Consider the following 19,305-nt stretch of genomic DNA (forward strand, 5'->3'; position numbering starts at 1 on the left):
CCCGCAGCCGAAGGAGCCAATACGCGCGCCGAGGCGCCCCTGCGTCACAAGCCCCGCTTTATATAGCCTGCGTGACGTCAGCATCCCCGGCCACCAATCGCAGCCGGGGACTCCAGGCCCAGCGCGGACGAGCGGGGGCGGAGGCCCGCCCACCTCCGCCTCCCCCCTCCAACCTCGCTCGCGGACGTCACCTCCCGGCGGCCGCTGCCGGTGCGAACCGGTTGATGAATGGCGAAGCGTCGCAGCCGGAGCTTCCCGGGGGCGGGGGCGGGTCGGGGTTGGGGGAAACGGGGCTCGCCAGGAGCCTGGAGTAGAGGAGGGGCAGGAGCAGGAGGAGATTCCTCCGGGCTATCGGCTGGGAGGAGTCTGGCCGAAAACCCTGTTTCTCCTGATTAAAGCCACCTAGGCGCGCGAGCACGCATGTCACATGGGGAGCCTTGAAGTTTGCCCCAAACTTCACATGCGGGCTCTCGCGGCCGCACTGGCGTCTCAGCCCCGACACTGCCTCTGCCTTCGGTCACAACCACGGCCATCCTTGCCGGCGGTTTACCTTGGCACCTGCACCCCTTGAATCTCCGTCATCAGATAATATTTATGTCGCACAACCGCTGTAGCCGGTGACTCAACACCTAGCATGCCACGGCCCTAGACTCGGATCAGTTCTCGTCGCCGGCGGCACTTTTACGTGGGGAGGAACTTATCTTGGTAAAACTCTTTCTCTAGATTTTATTATTATTATTTATTTTTGTGGATGCAGATGGAGCCCTGTGCTCCCTAGAGGCTTTTTTTTTTTTTTTTTTTTGGTCACGCCTCCATACTACATACGCGGGCAACTGCAGTTGGCTCAATTGGGGCATTTCGAAAACACATACATCCTTTGTACTGCTTCACTTTGACGTGCCACAGATAATGAAAGGTTAGACGCTGCTAAAAGGGAGCGCTTTTTGAAAAATGAAGAGTCTGGTTTTCTGTCAAGGATTGAGGTAATTCTGTGCGTCAAAGCCGAAGCTTCCCTTTTTGTTCGTTTTCAGTACTGTGGTTCCACCATCTTCATCGTCCAGGCCCCTAAGAAGTAGAGCTTTATCGCCATTGTTCTGGGCTATACAAGGGCACCTCTGTCATTTATAATCTGAAAACCCTCGCTCCTCAGCTTTCTGCAAGGAGTAAACAGGACCTTTACCTGCTTTGAGAACTTGGTTTTCAACCAACACTGAGGCCTTTTGTTTGCTGTTTTCACTGAGCATTAGATTGGAGAGGGCTTAAGGGATCAAATTGTGTTCTCAGTCAGTGTACTGCCGCATCTTAGGATTTATTAGAGCTGCTATTTAGAGACTCTCCTTGCATGGTTATTCAACTTTCTTATAAACATGTACTCTGCAAGCAAAGTAAGTGCTTTTGAAAAAAAAGAATTAGGCCAGATTTTACAGGAACAAAAGTCAACTCATCTCCCTTTTAAAGAAAACTGCTTGTCTAGGAAACTTTTTGTATCCATGTAGATCAAGGTAAACAAGAGCCTCAGACATATGTTACGTACTTAGGTAAATCTTAAGTACTTAGGAAAGATAAGAAGATTTTAAAAAAATATAGGGTGGCAGGGGCAAAGCTGAGCACCAGGGAACTCAAGTCACAAAGAAAAAGGCCGGTTTCACTTTCTATAAATTTAAACTTTTACATGGCAAAAGACTTTTGACAAACATTAATTTCACAGCAGGAGAAACTATTGGTTGTGATTAGGGCACGGTTAACATAACTATAAAGCTTGATCAACCTATGTGGTTAGAAAATATTCAGTTAGCTACTCTGATGCCAACAGTTGTGGAGCGTGGTAATGCTAATTAGAGTAATGAAACTTTTTCTTGTGATGATTTTTCAAAAAAGAAAGAAGAACTTAATGGCACAAGATATAAACTCAGCAAAAAAGTATGCAGGGCCAAATCAGTATTAGCCAGTTTTCTTGTAGAACTTGTGATACAAGTTGTGAGTCTTGTGATCCACAGATCCTGTAATTACCACAAGTAGTGCTGACAGGTGGTATCCAGTCCTCTGTGCTCATCAAGCTCTAAGACCTGGGCACAAACGCCCAAGCGGACTAATCAGTTTCAGGAGGTCTTAGGCTCTCAGATGAGGTACTACTATGTCTTACTTTGAAAAGGACATAGTTGAAGGAAGAAAAAGTAGAGAAGGCTTTTGCTGCTGAAAGAACTCGTCCTAAACAAGAGCCAAGAGTAGTCTTGCTGAGCAGTCCTCTGAGTTTTCTTAGGGTCTGACAGCTGCCATGTTTATGTGTCCTATGTGCTTGGGGTTCACTGCTGTGTAGAAGGCAGCTGCTCTATTCAGTTTAATAGCTCTAAGCTGCTGAATCTTGAGGGTTGGTAGTCCACTGGTCAGGAGACCCCTATGGTATGAGGACTTACCATTACAGATTTGCATTCAGCCTATTATCACCTGTACTTAGAAAGGGTGTGTAATGGACTTGTAAATTGTGGTCCAGCCATCCAAGAAGAAACACCTTTAAAAATAAATGCTTATTCTACATTGCCTAAGATGGAAGATTGCATCTCCTACTAAACAGGGTGCCCCGCTGGAAGATATGTCTCTCAACAGAACATGTACTTGACCTCATCATGGGAGCCAAGACTTTTAGCAATATATTCAAGTTATAGAAGCCAGCAGTTGGGAGATAAAGAAGGCTATAAGAACATGATGAGGAAGATCCTTATGGGAGATGAAAGACTGAAGAGGGCAACACCTTAGCAAATCCTGACCATGAAGAACAGAGGAAAGGATAGCAAATATCCTATTAATTACTGATTCCATTTACACCAAGTATGCAAAAGGAATGGAGAACTTCTTTCCAATCTCCTCAGATTGGTTGGAGCTATGAAGAAGACTGTCTGTTAAATATTTAATATAGCAAATCTATCACCATTGCAATATAGAAAGATCAAATGTGACTATACCAACATAGAAGACACTAGTCTGCAAAGTACAATGATATGCTAACTGTACTTATTAGAGGCAATCATAACCCAGCATATGTCTGAATACTAGAATGGGGAGTAAATTCCCATTCTCATATTTAATGAGTGCCCTAAAAATTCAGATAAATAACCATGGCTCCTATCAACTTGTTAAAAGTTTTTTTCTTTTTTCTGTTTTGGAACAACCTATTTTATACCCCCAAAAATTAAGCTTGTATGTTGTTGAAAAAAAAAAGATTTAAAAATGTATAGTATACTTACATTTTTATGAACATGTAATTTATAGTGTTTATTAGTCAACATGAAAATCTGTGTGTTAAAAATGGACTTAGTTTTATGAATCTCCTAAATTTCTTTTGATGAGAGGCTGGCATTGTACACTGGGTTAAGCTCCTGCCTGTGAGGCAGGCATTCCATACCTGCTCTGGTTCCAGTCCAGGCTACCTCCCTTCTGATCCTTCTCGCTGCTCATGCACTTGGGAAAGTGGAGGAAGATGGCCTGAGTATTTGGGCACGTGCCACCCGCATGGGAGAACTCCAGATGGAGTTCCAGGCTCCTGTCTTTGGCCTGGTCCAGCTCTGACCATTACAGCAATTTGGCAATGAATGAACCAGCAGATGGAAGCTCTGTCTGTCTGTCTCTGTCTCCCTCTCTTTCTGCAACTCTACCTTTCAAATAAATAAATAAATCTTTAAAAAGATAAGTTTTGATGAATAAAATCCTGGCAGCAGTGCTACAGCATAATTTCTGTAGGAATTTTATTTTTATTTGTTTAAAAAATTTATTTGAGAAGCAGAGACTTATAGAGGTAGCTCCCTACCCACCCCCCCGCCCCCACACACACGCACAGAAAGAGAGAGAGAGGAAGAGAAAAGAGAGCTCCTATGCACTGATTTACTTCTCAAACGCCCAGAAATCTAAGCTAGAGCTGGGTCAATCCATAGGTGACAAGAATCCAATTACTTGAGCAATTACTGCTAACTCCCAGGGTCTGCATTAGCAGCAAGCTGAAGTCAAGAGGCACAGCTGAGAATTCAGTGCAAGCACTTTGATGCGGGATGTGGGTGTCCTAACCAGCATTGTAACAATTAGGCCAAAAAAACTACCCTTTTGTGGGAATTTTACACACAGAAACTTCCAGTGGACAACTAAGCCTGTTACAACAAGCCTTTCAAGGAAGTTAGCCTGAGGACAAAGTGCAAAGGCCAATAGCTGCCTGTGAACTATTGTGTTTTAAACAGTGCCAGGCACAGAAACTGTCAGTTACTCTACAAGGGTACTAAAGTCTACAAATGAGTCTTGCTGGTTCAGAAGCAAACATCAAGTCATCGAATCTAATCATTAGAGGTCATATTTTTTCTCTCTAAAGTTGACTAAGGTGGTTTTTGAGCAACTTTTTAAAAAAGTTGTCAATTTTAAGAAACATTTATCTTTAACCTATTATGCCTGTTTCATTTTCTGTCCTATTACTTTTCACATCCAGTTTTAGCCCATCTAAATATAAAGTTGAACACTGCTTAGGTAGTTTTCATATCAGATGGGAATATTTTCACATTAGTAATTCTGTCACTTAATATAGTGAGCATTTGTGGGAGTTTGGTGTGCATATTAAGATGCAAAAGACAAGAGAATTCTTTTTTCCCATTTGCAAGCTGGATGGAATTATTTTCTTGGGATGATGAATAAGGGACTAGTTATGAACCTATAATAATTCATAGCATTTTCATAGCATGTCATTATGGCTGGTTGACATACTAAAACCTAGAGGAATCTAGTTTAAGACAACTTTGTATTTCTAGTGAGCTTGGTTAAATTTCCCTTGCTGTTCTATAACCTGTGTTAAAGTCATTTGAAAATTGGACCTCAGGAGGGACACCATTCCCCTGTGATTCTTTAAGACATGTTGAATTATGCCAGTCTGAAGTGAGGCAAAAATAGCTTAGGAAAGGAGAATTTAATCTGGCTGGAGAAAAGGAATGGAGTATAAATAAATTTTAAAGGTTGGTTATGCATGCTATGGCAAAGCTGTCACTTGACAAGTTTAATTTACAGAGTTGGCATTTACGCTGTGGATAATCCAGATAGACACTGACCTAAGCAGCATTACTGGGGTAAGCCTTACATAAGGAAAAATGTTCTTGAACGATTTCCTGCAAACATAACATTTATTTAACAAACGTTAAAAGAGTCATGGTTTTTCCTCACCTTGATAGAATTACTTTTTAACTGAGCATGTTCCACAAACATTGCTATCTTAGTGTTTTTCTTTAGCCCATTTCATCACTACAAGGTACTCATTATAAGAAGAAATGAGGATATAAGACTTGAAATTCCTTCTACTTAAAGATAGTTGACACATCATGTATTTTTTGGATCCTAAGATCTATTAATGGATCAAGTAGTTAGTATTTGTTCAGAGATTATCAGGTTACTTTCCCACCTAAAATCCCTTTGAGGCATTCTATTCTTAGTTTTCCTAGGTTTTCTTTGCAGGCTTCTTTCACGCTTGCAATCCCTTTTATGATGTGGTGTCTGCTGGGGTTTTGTCTAAGAGCCTCCTGGCCTCTGCGCTCTCCCTTGGCTTTTCACCTACTCTCATAGCTTTGGCTATCAACCTTCTCTTCCTTCCTAACACATAGTTTTTAAATGTCCAGCATATGCCAGGCGCTCTGCTATCTTAAATGAAGAACGTAAGCATAGTTTCTGCCGCAAGTGAACTATGAGGGCACTTCAAAAAATTCTTGGAAAATGGAATTAAAAGATAAGCTTAGTTTGGTGCCAAGATTTTTTGAAATCCATGCATAGTATTTCCTAATACACATTCATGAGCTTTTTGAAGACTGCTTGTATGCATGAACTTGAGAAATGTTTGGCATTAAAAATAAACATCTTTCAATTCTGTTTCCCAGGAACCTTATGAAGTACCCTTGTATGTACAGGTGAGGAAGGAGAGAAAATAAAAAGTATGTAAGAAAATAGGAATGGGTATCCTAAAAATTGTGTATTTAGATTTTCAGAAAACAAATTATTGATAACTGTAAGGAAAGCTAAATGTTATGATGCCCTCACTGTATGCCAAGCTATGCGTTAGACATGTATTTGTATTTTTTGTTGAACTAATTAGAATAATCAGACTTTGAGATAGAAGTTAGTTAAAAATCAATGCATACTAGATGAGATCATGTGAGATATGCTTATTTTGCAGATTTAAAAGTACCCTTATGTCTTTAACATGGAGAAAATACTTTGTCAGGTTAAATTAAAAGAAATAGTGCATGGTTACATCATTTTTATGATTTATAACCATATAAAATACAAACTAAGAACAGAAATAAGCCTAAATATTAAGAGTGTAGAATCTGACATGTAAGTATTTTGTGGCTGACACTGAGTGAGGTGATGAGAAACAACTTTTTCTTTATAATTTCCTATATTTTCTAATTTCCTACTCCAAATGCAACTCTTATAGTTGGTAAAAAAAATCATTTAAAAAGAATGTTCAAATGAATTAAGATTACCATGTATTAATATTTTCAGAATTTCAGGAACTATTTTCTTGAAATGAGGAGGTAGAATGTTAAGCTCATGGAAGAAATTTTTAATATTAATGCATGATGCCTATCCAGAAATAGGAATACATGTATGACATCTAGAAATTGGGAGTTAAACATGTGCAAGATGAGGTTGCCCTGATTGGCCTTTAGCCTTGTCATAATCTCTGCAGCATAGATGCAGACACCAGGTTATGCTAACCTGACTCCAGCCGTCAAAAACAGTTCAACCATTCTTGTTCTGGTAACATGTTCCTGGAGAATGAATCTGACTGTAATTTTCTTTTAATATGCATTTACTAGCCATCTGATGTGAGAATGATATGCCCTATCAATGAGAAGCTCTCTGAGAGCTTGAAATAAAGGGAAGTAAGATTGTTTTTGGAGAATTGACCAGAAAGTCTGCCATAATGAAGGTGTTTATTTACCACGCCTGTGGCTATAAACCAAGATTGTCTCCAAATGTAGGACTAACATTTGGAAACATCTAAAACCTAAAGAGAGGGGGCTGGCGCTGTGGCGCAATGGGTTAATGGCCTGGCCTGAAGCACCGACATCCCATATGGGCGCTGGTTCTAGTCCTGGCTGCTCCACTTCCGATCCAGCTCTCTGCTGTGGCCTGGGAAAGCAGTAGAAGATGGCCCAAGTCCTTGGGCCCCTACACCCACATGGGAGACCCAGAGGAAGCTCCTGGTTCCTGGCTCCGGATCGACACAATTCCTGTCATTGCAGCCAGCTGGGGAGTGAACCATCGGATGGATGACCTCTCTCTCTCTCTGCCTCTCCTCTCTCTGTAACTCTGACTCTCAAGGAAAAATAAATAAATCTTAAAAAAAAAAAAAAAAAAAAAAAAACAAACCTAAGGAGGGCTGAATGTAACCTATGGGACATCATCATGGAATGTCATTATAAACAGAAACTGAATCAATTTCATTGTATAGGTCTACAGGAAAGTTGTAAGAGCAACAGGATGACTGGGTACATACAAGAGCAAAGTCTAAAGATTTGACGGTGGTCACTGTTTATCCAGCACTAGGGAAGAGGTATTCAATCTATAATGATCATGTTGGTTGTGATAGAGATATCCCTTATCATAGGATGATATTAGTAACATAAACTGCCATTTATCGAGTGGGTTACTATGTGCTGGATACTGGATTAATCCTGTCATAAATATCTAGTTATTAATATCCCCATTATAAAAGTCAGTACACAGGGCCTCAGAAAACTTAAGGTATTGTGTTATGTAGCTGAGTTTCAAGTCTCTGGGACCTGATTCCAAAGTCCCTATCTCCAGCACTCTACTAGGCTGCTTTCTTGGCATTGAAACATCCCTTAAGGTTATTTACTTTCTTATGTTCTGGTTCTTTGCTCAGTAAACAAGCTTTTAATTATTATTTTGACTTCCAACATATTCTGATCCTGGAAAGAAATCATTTCAAGTGATTTGCACTGGCATTTGGGCTTACATATCATCCTTGTAAGAGTTGAGTAAAAGTTAATCATGGAGTATGATAATGCAATACTTCACTGAAAAATATGCCCCCCCACCAGTATTAATTTCCACAGAGAAAACGTGATATTTCTGGATCTGGCTTACTTAGCATAATGATCTACAGTTCCATCTATTTCTCTTATGTTTACATGATTATTTCAAGGGACCTTTTCTCCAAGACCTGTGCTACTCAGAGCACAGTATGTGGACTTTAAACACTTTTATGGCAATTTACTGGGTTACTTTATGTCTATTGAACTTAATTCCAAAAATTAGGCTTGTGTTTTTAAGTATTTTTTAATTTTGTTTTTCAGGTGATTCATTTTTATTCAGAAGCAATGCTTTGTAGGATTAAAACTATGAACATTAGTTAGACATATTATGAAAAGATTACCTTGGGGCACCTTCCTTAATCCTTTATGAATAAGGCCACTCTAATCACTTACAATATTACTTTTTCCTGATCTGTACTTATGGGTTAATTTGGTCAGGAAAGCATATCATTCATCTTAGTTTCCTTCAGTAAACTTAAATGAGAACTGTGATTGTGGTTTTACCATTAGATGAACATATGCTTGATTTATTGGTGTACATGTCAGGTTGTTTTGGAGTTGCTATACCACACATCTACGGAGTTGAAAAGGTTGCTTTGTATGTCAGATAATAGCCAACAAAATAATAGACCAAGTGGTTTTGTAGTCTTCTTTGGAAAATTCATTTTTTAACGCAAATTACTTTATCCTTCTATTTAAGCCTTCTTCCTTTTATTTAGTGTTTGTTGTGTAGAAATGAAACTCTGTCAAATAGCTTTATATACTATCACTTTAAAAAAACATTTAGTCCCTGCTGTTTATGGGTATTATTATAATCCTTTTAATTTAGAATGACTTCAATAATTTTTGCAAGGGAATATTGTTAATCATTAGATATTTTTCCTTCAATTGTTATTTTTTGTGAACTGATAATAATGGAGCTGTGCAAGTTAATTCTCCACTAAAGGACATGGTGAACATCAGTGACTCAGCTCCCCAGTCTTTTTTCCATTGATACAGGAAACAGAGTGAGAAGAATAATCTATCCCCCATGCTGCCACCATCAAGCTATGCTTACAGCTTTTACATGCTTACATGCTTACTTGCCTACAGTTTCTACCATCATTTAGAGGATTTCTTTGGTTTCAACTTCCAAACACCCAATGAGGACTCTAAAATATACTTCCAGTAAACACTTCTTTCCTGAGCTGCTGCTGTGTATTTCTATGCATGAACTGTGGGCACCTCATGTTTAACATGGCCACAGCTGAGCTTACTGCTGTCCTGACACCAGTGACTTGAACCTCTATGCCCTGGCAGTCAAACTAGGTTCCTTTCTTTTCTTCCGTCTGGTCTGTTGCTATCTTCCATGGAGCCTACTTACTAAATGTTTCTGAAATTGTCCCCTTGCAACCAGTGTTTACTGTTTAGTTCATTCCTTCCTTCTTTCCATCTCTCCCTCCTCCTTTCCATCCTTCTTTCCTTCAACAATTTTTATTGAGTTGCATTGTGATAGCTTGAATCAATTACTTCTAGTCTTGTTTCATCTAATTCAACCTGAATTATAAAAATTCAATGCCATTTCAAAAATCTGTGTCTGATCTCAGCGTTTTCCTGCTCAGAATCTCCCAGTGGTCCTCTGTTCAGTTTTAGATAAAGTTCAAAATATTTTGTTAAGATATTTAAGACTCTCCAAGATCATGGCATTGCCTGATCTGTCTTGCCCATTGACCTTCTTCCTCCACTCCGTTTTCCTTTCAGCCTATTGAAAACAATTGTGATTTCCAGATAATGCCTTGCTTTCTCAGGTCTCAACGGCTTTGGATCTCTAATTCCTTTTACTTGGGAAGTTGTCTTTACATAAAACTATAGTATTCTTTTTTAAATGAAATTTTTCTGATTTCCTTAATCCCTGTGCTTCCAAAGGTCTACGCATATACCTTTATTACAGAATTTATCACATTTTGATAATCATTTTTTAAGCTTCATCTATTTCCCTCATACCCCATAATTCTTCCATGGTAGAGGCCATGTTCTGTTAATTTCTCTATGCCTAGCATGGTATCTAGCCCATTGTAGGAATTTAATAAACAACTAAGCGCATTTTGTGTTATTGTTTCATGCTTGTCTTAGGGATATTTGTATCACCATCCTGGTGTTTGGCAGGAAACAGAAACCTTAAGAAACAGGATCTGGCAGCAGACAATGAGATTAGAGGGTGAAATGGAGAAAGTGATAATAGGCAGGCTTATCTTGGATAGTATCACCCACGTGGGACAGATTGTTTACTAATTTTTTTATACTGGGGTTTTTCTAAAAGTAACTCACTTTTATATTACTGTTAAGAATAAACTTACTTTCTATTCCTTGAAGTGGCTAACAAAGGAAAGACAGGTAGTATCAGTAACTTAGGAATACATTATTGATCGAGTACAGATTCACCCAAAGTGATAGTGACATGCTAATCTCTTTGGCAGAGACTTTGCTCAGAGAATCCTAGATTTAACTTCTCCTGAGGTATCATCCTCCCATTGTTCATGATAAGGCGTGCAAGAATCATGTTCTGAGAAAATACTTGATGTGGAAAACCCAAAGAAAATTTCTTGTAATAACTTTAAATTGTTATATTGTAACAAGGTGATTAAAATTTTGTATTTGCAAAATGTGAACTTGAAAACTGGAGTAATTATTTTGAAATTTAAGAAAAATATTTCCAATATTTTCGTTGCATTATTCATACCAATGAAATGCTAAATGGTATAAAAGTTTAACTGAAGAGTGTTTCGCATATATTTTGTTGACAAGTGGAAAATCACTTTATTAGACATTAATACTGCTGACCAATCAGTGGTAGTGATAAACAGCTTATTGAAAAATAGACTCTATAATATTTATAATAGTTTTCCTTCAATTGCATCCTTTTTGGAGTGGAAAACCCTGGCAAGAGGGTTTGATTCTGCCATCATGTACACAATTCATGATACTATGAAAATCATTAAAAATGGCCCTTTACGATATTTGGCTACTTCTCACTCTTGGACCCCTGGTTTCCACATACTAATACTTCATTTTAAAGGGCCTTTTATCTTTGCAACACACTGTAACTACATAGCCCAGCCTCTCTACCTGCCACGGTCATTGCAAAAGGAAATTGTGAAGTGTTTATTATCCATGCGATTTTTTAGAGATGTTAGGTGCTAGATTCAGAACATGTTAGAATGATGAAAAGCAGCAAATGCAGTAAGGGGTGGTAAAATGGAGTTTTTTCCAAACACAAGAAGAAAATTTTAGAGTCATGCAAAGGTAGAACTGGAAAGATCTGGTAGATCATCCAATTATATTTTAGGAAACAGACCTCTGGAAGGATAAGTGATTCATGCCATCTAAGTCATCACAGAAAGGGGCATTCATCTGAGAGCAGAGAGGAAGCTCTGATAATAGGAATGTACCTTGCATTTCCATGCAATTGAACTAAATGGTTTCCTTTATATTATCTGATTGTATCTTTTACTGATTCTAACATAGCATTGGGAGGAGAATTGCTATTTCATTTTTGCATAAGGAGAGATTAGAGCACACTTAGTTAATTAGCCAGTTGAAATTGAAAACTGCTTTTCTATACTCCTTGTTCTTCTCATAAAACTGGGATCCATGTGTCCAGTAAACTAAATGCTCAAGTCTCCTCTGAGGACTCCTTTGGAAGACTCCCTTTGGAGGGAGCCTGGATGACTTTTATTCACAAATGGGGTCTGTGAATTCTAAAAGCCCTCCAGTGCCATTGCTGTAAGGTAGCTCAGCATTTCTGGGCACAGTCAAAGCCTGCCTTTGATAATACAAAGTGGATATGTCACTCAGGGGGAAAACTAGTACAGTAGACACTCAGATACCTTTGTGGTTTCAAGCATCATGATGACAGCAGCAGCAGTAGTAATACTTCTAGTAATCTAGGCCCCATGCCACTTTCACAAATGGATAACTCAGGAGACAGGAGAGAGGGCATGCTCTCCGGATATCAGTAATGTCAAAGATTTTAATGCCTATAGATGTAGATCTACTCTAGTGAAAATGACTCTTCAATGTTCTGACTTTCAAGAAACTCCCCTACAGCTCTTATCCTCATACTGAAAATCTGACTCTGTCCTCTAATGATAGAAGTCATGTGCCTCAACTCAGCACAGCCTCCAAGGATCTATAGAGCACATTTTCTTTGCTGAGGCAACCAGATCTCCTTTGAAGAAGGAAGAGTCAGTTAGCACTAAGTCTTCTATTACTAGAAATGAATAGAAATTGTTCTGTGAGTGGAAAGATGAAAAGAAATGGAGGTAGGAGCTGTCCAGGAATACATGGAATAAGTGCTGCTTTGCTTGGCTTTGTTCTGACATCAACTACATGTTAGCATCTTTAGCAGAAATCCTACCATGTGCTTTGGAACTGCCCACAGTGCCACTGAAACAATCTTCTATGGATCTGACAAAATTTTTGTGAACATCTAGTATGCAATGGTATTGCTCTAAGATGTGGATAAATAAACATGAATAAAAGTCTACTCCTCAAAGTGACACATTTGTCAGCAGTTACAATACTGTTTTTGAAAATACATATTGGATTTTTTTTTTTTTACTAGATGCTATAGGATCATTGAGGAAGGATACCTGATTCTGCCTGGAGGCCCGCAATGTGGAAGTGGAAATAAAATCAATATAGTCTTTTCAGGCCAGACTAGAATCCAGAAAAAAGATTATTAGAATTTCTGGTCTCTGGACCAGGTAGTCCCAAATTATAGCTATATGAATAGAGCATAAATAAAATTCTTTTTATCTGCTTTTTTAGGAGGAAACGGAATCTTGACAAGAATACAGAAAATCCTACTATAAGGAAATATACCTTTTTTTTTTTTTTGGAAATATACCTTTTTAAAAAAGATTGCAAGACTAAATTGTAACAAATATACTTTTGGTAAGAAGAGTTGTAAAGGTTTTTTGTTGTTGTTGTTTGTTTTCTTTAATTGCCTTGACTGAGAAGAGCCTACCATCATTACCATCTGTTAATCTGAACATCTGTGCTTTCAGTCTTCTGCATTTTAAAAAATTTTGAAGCCCTGGGGGCTGGCACTGTGTTGCATATGTGCGCCTATTTGAGTCCTGGCTGCTCTGCTTTCAATCCAGCTCCCTACTAATGTGCCTGTAAAAGCAGCTGAAGATGGCCCAAGTGCTTGGACCCCTGTACCCACATAAGAGACCCAAAAGAAGCTCCTGGCTTCTGGTCTGTTGTCAAATATTTGTCCTGCTAACTGACCTGATAATTTTTTCTGTAAAACTAATCACATGCGTAACTTGGAGATGAAGGATCCAGGTTATTTCCTAATAAACAAAATTTGTTTAAAACCAGAAAAAGAAATGCACAGTTTAAAAAACAGTCCATAGCACCATTACAGCCATTTGGGGAGTGAACCAGCAGATAAAAGACCTCCCTCTGTGTGTCTCTCTCTACCTCTCTCTGTAACTCTGTCTTTCAAATAAATAAAATAAATCTTAAAAAAAAAAAAGGCCAACCAGCATCAGTAACTTTAGTGCCTTGCAGTTATTTATTTTCTGTCTTAAACAACTATTATTGCATTTTCAATGACCAGAAGCAAAGAGGTTAATTGTGCTCTATTACAATTAGATTCCCAGGCAGGGCAATAGTTAGGTTAGTCATGCTCACATCAGTTTCCTCTTGCTTTAGTCTCTCCTACACTTCCCCAGGGAATGTTCAATTACATTTTACCATTCCTGCTCCTGTATACAGTGAAACTGAATTCCAACCCCCAACCCAATCGGTGGCAATGCAATCAGTTCTTTACCAGTAAACTACACATTCCTTAGCTGTCATTCCTGAACTGGAACACCAAGGTCTAAAATATATGCTAATGTCCAGAGAAGATAGACAAATATAGCCACACTGAGACACTAAAATAGCCATACTGCATGACAGCATTCCAAGCTGGCTTTCATTCACCTGTCTAGGCCAACAGGCGCTCTATTTTTAGACCACCCATGTAACTGGTTATTTATAAGGAGGAAGCACATTGACCTTTGGCTTTCACTACTGAACTCAGACGCATAGACAACCAAAGCTGTGTGGGAAAACCATGGGACTACCATAGGACAATCAACAGCATTCTTTCTTTGTAGACCTAAAGGATGCATTGGGGAGCAAAATTTCAGCCTTGTATTCAAAGCATAGCTTGATATCATCAACAGATCGCATTCACTAATTATGTGACTTATTTGGATAGCAAAATATATAGTTTGAGGTTGAATAGTACACTTTAGCAAAAAAAATTGCGATCAATATATGCAGCCATACCATCTCCCTACCATTTTGCAACTTGGGGGGGGGGGTGGTTAAATAGTGCTGTCACATCTATATGAAGAATCCTACGAATATATATCAAATCCTAAAAAAACTAATTTAAAAGAGGACATGGTCATGAAGTAATGCTAGGGAAAATGAATTTTATATGACATGATCTTGATTTTTAAATATTTGTGGGGCTGGCACCGTGGCTCACTTGGCTAATCCTCTGCCTGCAGTGCCGGCATCCCATATGGGCACTGGTTCCAGTCCCAGTTGCTCTTCTTCCAGTCCAGTTCTCTGCTGTGGCCCTGGAAGGCAGTGGAGGATGGCCCTAGTGCCTGGGCTCCTTCACTCACATGGGAAACCAGGAGGAAGCACCTGGCTCCTGGCTTCAGATTGGTGCAGCTCCGGACGTGGCGGCCATTTGTGGGGTGAACCAATGGAAGGAAGACCTTTCTCTCTGTCTGTCTCTCTCACTGTCTGTAACTCTTAAAAAAAAATTGTATGTAAGTAGGGAAAAAAAAAAAACCTGGAAAGAAATACACCCAAATGCATATTTGGCTATTTCTGAATTAGTGTGGACAATGGACATTTAGTTTTCTATTTTCTATTTTTTTGTCTTTCAAAGTACTCATGGTGGCTTGTATTTCTTTTCTTTTTAAAGATTTTATGTATCTATTTGACAGGTAGAGTTACAGACAGTGAGAGGGAAAGACAGAGAGGTCTTCCATCCACTGGTTCACTTCTCAAATGGCTGCAACAACCGGAACTGGGACAATCCCAAGCCAGGAGCCAGGAGCTTCCTCCGGGTCTCCCATGTGGGTACAGGGGCCCAAAGACTTGGGCCATCTTCCATTGCTTTACCAGGCCATCAGCAGAGAGCTAGATCAGAAGAGGAGCAGCCAGGACTAGAGCTGGCGTCCATATGGGAGTTGGCACTGTAAGTGGAGGATTAACCTACTGTGCCCACAGCGCCAACCCATATTACTTTCATAAATGAGCAAAACTCAGTCAAGCTGTTTTAAAAGGCTCAGGTAATAGTGATCAAGTATGGACAATTAGATTCCCAAAGGAAAGATAATGTCACATTATTTGAAAAAAAAATTAAGGCTCACCTTTAAATGATCAAATTGTTTAAATTTTAAGTGCAAAACTATTGATGTTTAATTTTTTTCAGTGAACAGACATTAGATTAATATATAACATAGTTCTTTTTGAATCTTGTTTCAAATTTTGATAATCCTTCATTTTATATTACCTATCATATATTCCCAATTATTTGGGTTAGGTTTGTTGTCAAATATTTGTCCTATAACTGACCTGTTTTTTTCTTTTTCTGTAAAATGCAATCATGGGGCTGGCGCTGTAGCGCGGTGGATTAAAGCTCTGGCCTGCAGCACCAGCATCTCATATGGGCAACAATTCGAGTCCCAGCTGCTCCACTTCCAATCCACATCCCTGCTAATGCGCCTGAGAAAGCACCGGAGGATAGTGCAAGTCTTTGGGCCCCTGCACCCACATGGGAGACCTGGAGGAGGCTCCAGGCTCCTGGCTTCAGATCCACTCAGCTCTGGCCCTTGCGGCCATTTGGGGATGGAAACCTCTCTGTCTCTGTTCCTCTCTCTGTAACTCTTTCAAATAAAAATAAAATGGATCTTTAAAAAATGTAATCATATGTGTAACCTGGACATGAAGTATCCAGGTTACTTCTTAAAAACATTAAAAAAAAAAAAAACAGAAAAAGAAATGCACAGTTTAAAAAATAAAACACTACAGAAACATTTAAAAACAAACCTTCCATCTATACTTGCATCCTAGACCCCACTTCTCAGAAAGAACAAGTTAATGATTTCTAAGGCTTGAAGAGTTTTCTGGGGACTCTCCAGCCCTTTAACATACAGATCGATGAAGTCCACTTACTTTTCTCTGCTCCCGTGCAGTAGATTCACTGACAGAAGAAAGTTCCGCACTTCCAGCAGCTACACACTCAGCTTTCAAAGTGGATCACCCAGGCTGCTCCCAACTCCTTTTATACTCCCGGAGGGTGGGCACGCCCTACCCTCCCTAGTTAATCACATTATCTCTTTTCACACCTTTGTTAATTGCAAGCCTGAAAGGGGCTTACAAAACCCTCTGGATTGGATCTATTATGTAGATTCAAAAATCTCTCTGGTTTATCCAGTGTGGTCTCCATTTCTCCACTGAAATGTTTCTCGTTGTTACATTTAAGCCTTCAAGTTGCTAGCACTGTTTTCTTTTTAAAAATAAAGTTATGTTTGTATTAATTCCATGAACCTTTTCTAAACTTCTGCTATGCCACAAGCTGTGTTGTGTTGGTGACAAAAATACAAGGAAAAATCAGCCATGGTCAAAACTTCTAGGTTGCTCAGCTACTATGACAGATACAAATAAGGCAACTGAGAGTACATCAAACAGAAAAGCGGCACAAGAAAATACCAATATTCTTGCTAATAGCAAACACATCTACAGTGCTTAGTGATTGCTAGGGCTGTCTCTAAGTCCTTTCAATATATCAAATCATTTAATCCTCACGACAGTCCTGTAATGTAGTTTTTATTATTTTCTTCACTTTGCAGATGGAGGAACTGAGGCACAAAAACCTTATGTCACACACCAAGCAAGTTGGAGAGCTGGGGATAAAGCCTAATTACCCAGCTCCAGATTTCAGCTCTAAGCCCTGCAATACTGCAATATTTCAAAAAGTTCATGGAAAAATTGAATTAAAATTTAGAAATCAATGTATAATTCTCCATAATATGCATTCTTCCATGAATTTTTTTAAAAGACTCCTGAACAAATGAATAAAAGGAATGCAGAGTATGTTAAGGAAATGATAGTGTTGTGGGAAATCAGAGAAGAACATCTGAGGCCTACAATTCGAAGGCTTCAAGGCTAAGTTGTGGAAGAGGAGTGGACTTAGAAATGTGTGTGCATGTGTTGGGTAGAGGAGAGGGGAGAGGAACAGGAAAGAAATAGGGAATTCCTGGAGAAATAAGCAAGTACCTTATTGTGAAAGAATTTATATTCCATACTAGGTAAAACAAAAAGCATTCTAAGAGAATGGGGAACCTTAAAGGGTTTACTCTTGGTCTTAGCCAAAATGCTGAAAAGCAATCCTTAAAGGCTTTGTAGCAAAAAAACCTCAAGCCAAATTTGTGGTTACTAAAAAGTAGGGCAGAGCTAGAGCACTGTCCGTGAAAGGAGAATGCTCATTTTTTTCTGATGGAAGGCAAGTAGAAACCAATTATCACTATTTTTAATCCAGCCTTGTGTACTTTAACAACCGAATAAAAATCTGTAAAACAGTTTTTTTTGTTTGTTTGTTTGACAGATAGAGTTAGACAATGAGAGAGAGAGAGAGAGACAGAGAGAAAGGTTTTCCTTCCGTTGGTTCATTCCCCAAATGGCTGCTACGGCTATCACGCTGGGGTGATCCGAAGCCAGGAGCCAAGTGCTTCCTCCTGGTCTCCCATGTGAGTGCAGGGCCCAAGCACTTGGACCATCCTCCACTGCCTTCCTGGGACCACAGCAGAGAGCTGGACTAGAACCCGGTGCCCACATGGGATGCCCGCACCACAAGCGGAGGATTTACCTAGTGAGCCATGGCGCCGGCCCCTATAAAACAGTTTTTAAAACTTCAAAAATCTAATCAAAAATTTAAAGTTCAAAAATTTCCCCAGCGTTACTGAGGTTGTGTAACTTACAAATAAAAATTATACACAGTTATGCTGTACTATGTCTTATCTTGATATATGTATATGCTGTGAAATGATTAAGCTAATTAACTTTACACTACCTCACATTTTTGTAGTGAGAACATTTAAAATCTAATCTGTTCACATTTTTCAAGTACACAATATATTAACTACAGTCCCCACACTGTGGAGTAATTCTCCAGAACTTACTCATCTAGGTTTAAAAAAAAGATTTATTTATTTATTTGAAAGAGTGACAGAAAGAGCTCTTCCATCCACTGGTTCCTTCACCAAATGGCCAAAATGGCCAGGGCTGGACCAGGCCTACACCAGGAGCCTGGAACTCCATTCTGGTTTCCCACACAGGTGACAGGGGCCTAAGCGCTTGGGCCATCATCTGGGGCTTTCCCAGGTGCATTAGCAGGCTGCTGAATCAAAGTGGAGCATCCAGGACTCAAACCAGAGCTCTGCTATAGGATGCCAGTGTTGCAAGTGGTGGCTTAACCTGCTGCATCACATTGCCTGCCCGTATTCATCCGAACTGAAATGTTTTGTCCTTTAAAAAACATCTTTAATTCTGCCCACCTCCTCCTCAGCCCACAGCCACCATCATTCTAGTCATTCCTTCTATGAGTTTATGTTTTTAGATTACACATATATGTGAGATTGGGTGCTACATGTCTAACTGTGCTTAGAGTACTTAATGTTGTCTCCTCCATGTTCGATCAGGTAGTCACAAATCACATGATTTCCTTCTTTTTCATGAATGAGGAGTACATTGTATTTTGAATATATATATATATATACACACACACACACACACACACCTGGGCCTTTAAAAAAATCTTGACTGAGTTTTGCTCATTTATGAAAGTAATATGGGTCGGCGCTGTGGGTGCAGTAGGTTAATCCTCTGCCCACAGTGCCAGCTCCCATATGGATGCCAGTTCTACTCCTGGCTGCTCCTCTTCTGATCCAGCTCTCTGCTGATGGCCTGGAAAGCAGTGGAAGATGGCCAAAATCCTTGGGCCCCTGCACCCGCATGGGAAACCCAGAGGAAGCTTCTGAAAATCAGTTGAACATAAATGCTTAGATTTATTTCTGGACTCTATGTGTCTTTTTTATGGCAACACCATGCTGCTTTTTAAGAAAAATTATTTGAGTGGCAGAGAGACATAGAGGGGTACAGA

At 39.4% G+C, this 19,305-nt stretch overlaps 1 long non-coding RNA gene across 1 annotated transcript; it reads left to right on the plus strand.

The window, feature by feature from the left end:
- Window positions 1-166: 166 nt before the first annotated feature.
- LOC149126607 (uncharacterized) lies at window positions 167-14,552 on the plus strand. Its single transcript, XR_016233959.1, has 2 exons — window positions 167-705; window positions 12,891-14,552. It is a non-coding gene; the product is annotated as an uncharacterized LOC149126607 (long non-coding RNA).
- The last annotated feature ends 4,753 nt before the right edge of the window (window positions 14,553-19,305 follow it).

This window comes from Oryctolagus cuniculus, chromosome 5 (genome assembly GCF_051225735.1).
Source record: "Oryctolagus cuniculus isolate XC-2025 breed Fujian yellow rabbit chromosome 5, ASM5122573v1, whole genome shotgun sequence".
Taxonomy (NCBI): Eukaryota; Metazoa; Chordata; class Mammalia; order Lagomorpha; family Leporidae; genus Oryctolagus; species Oryctolagus cuniculus.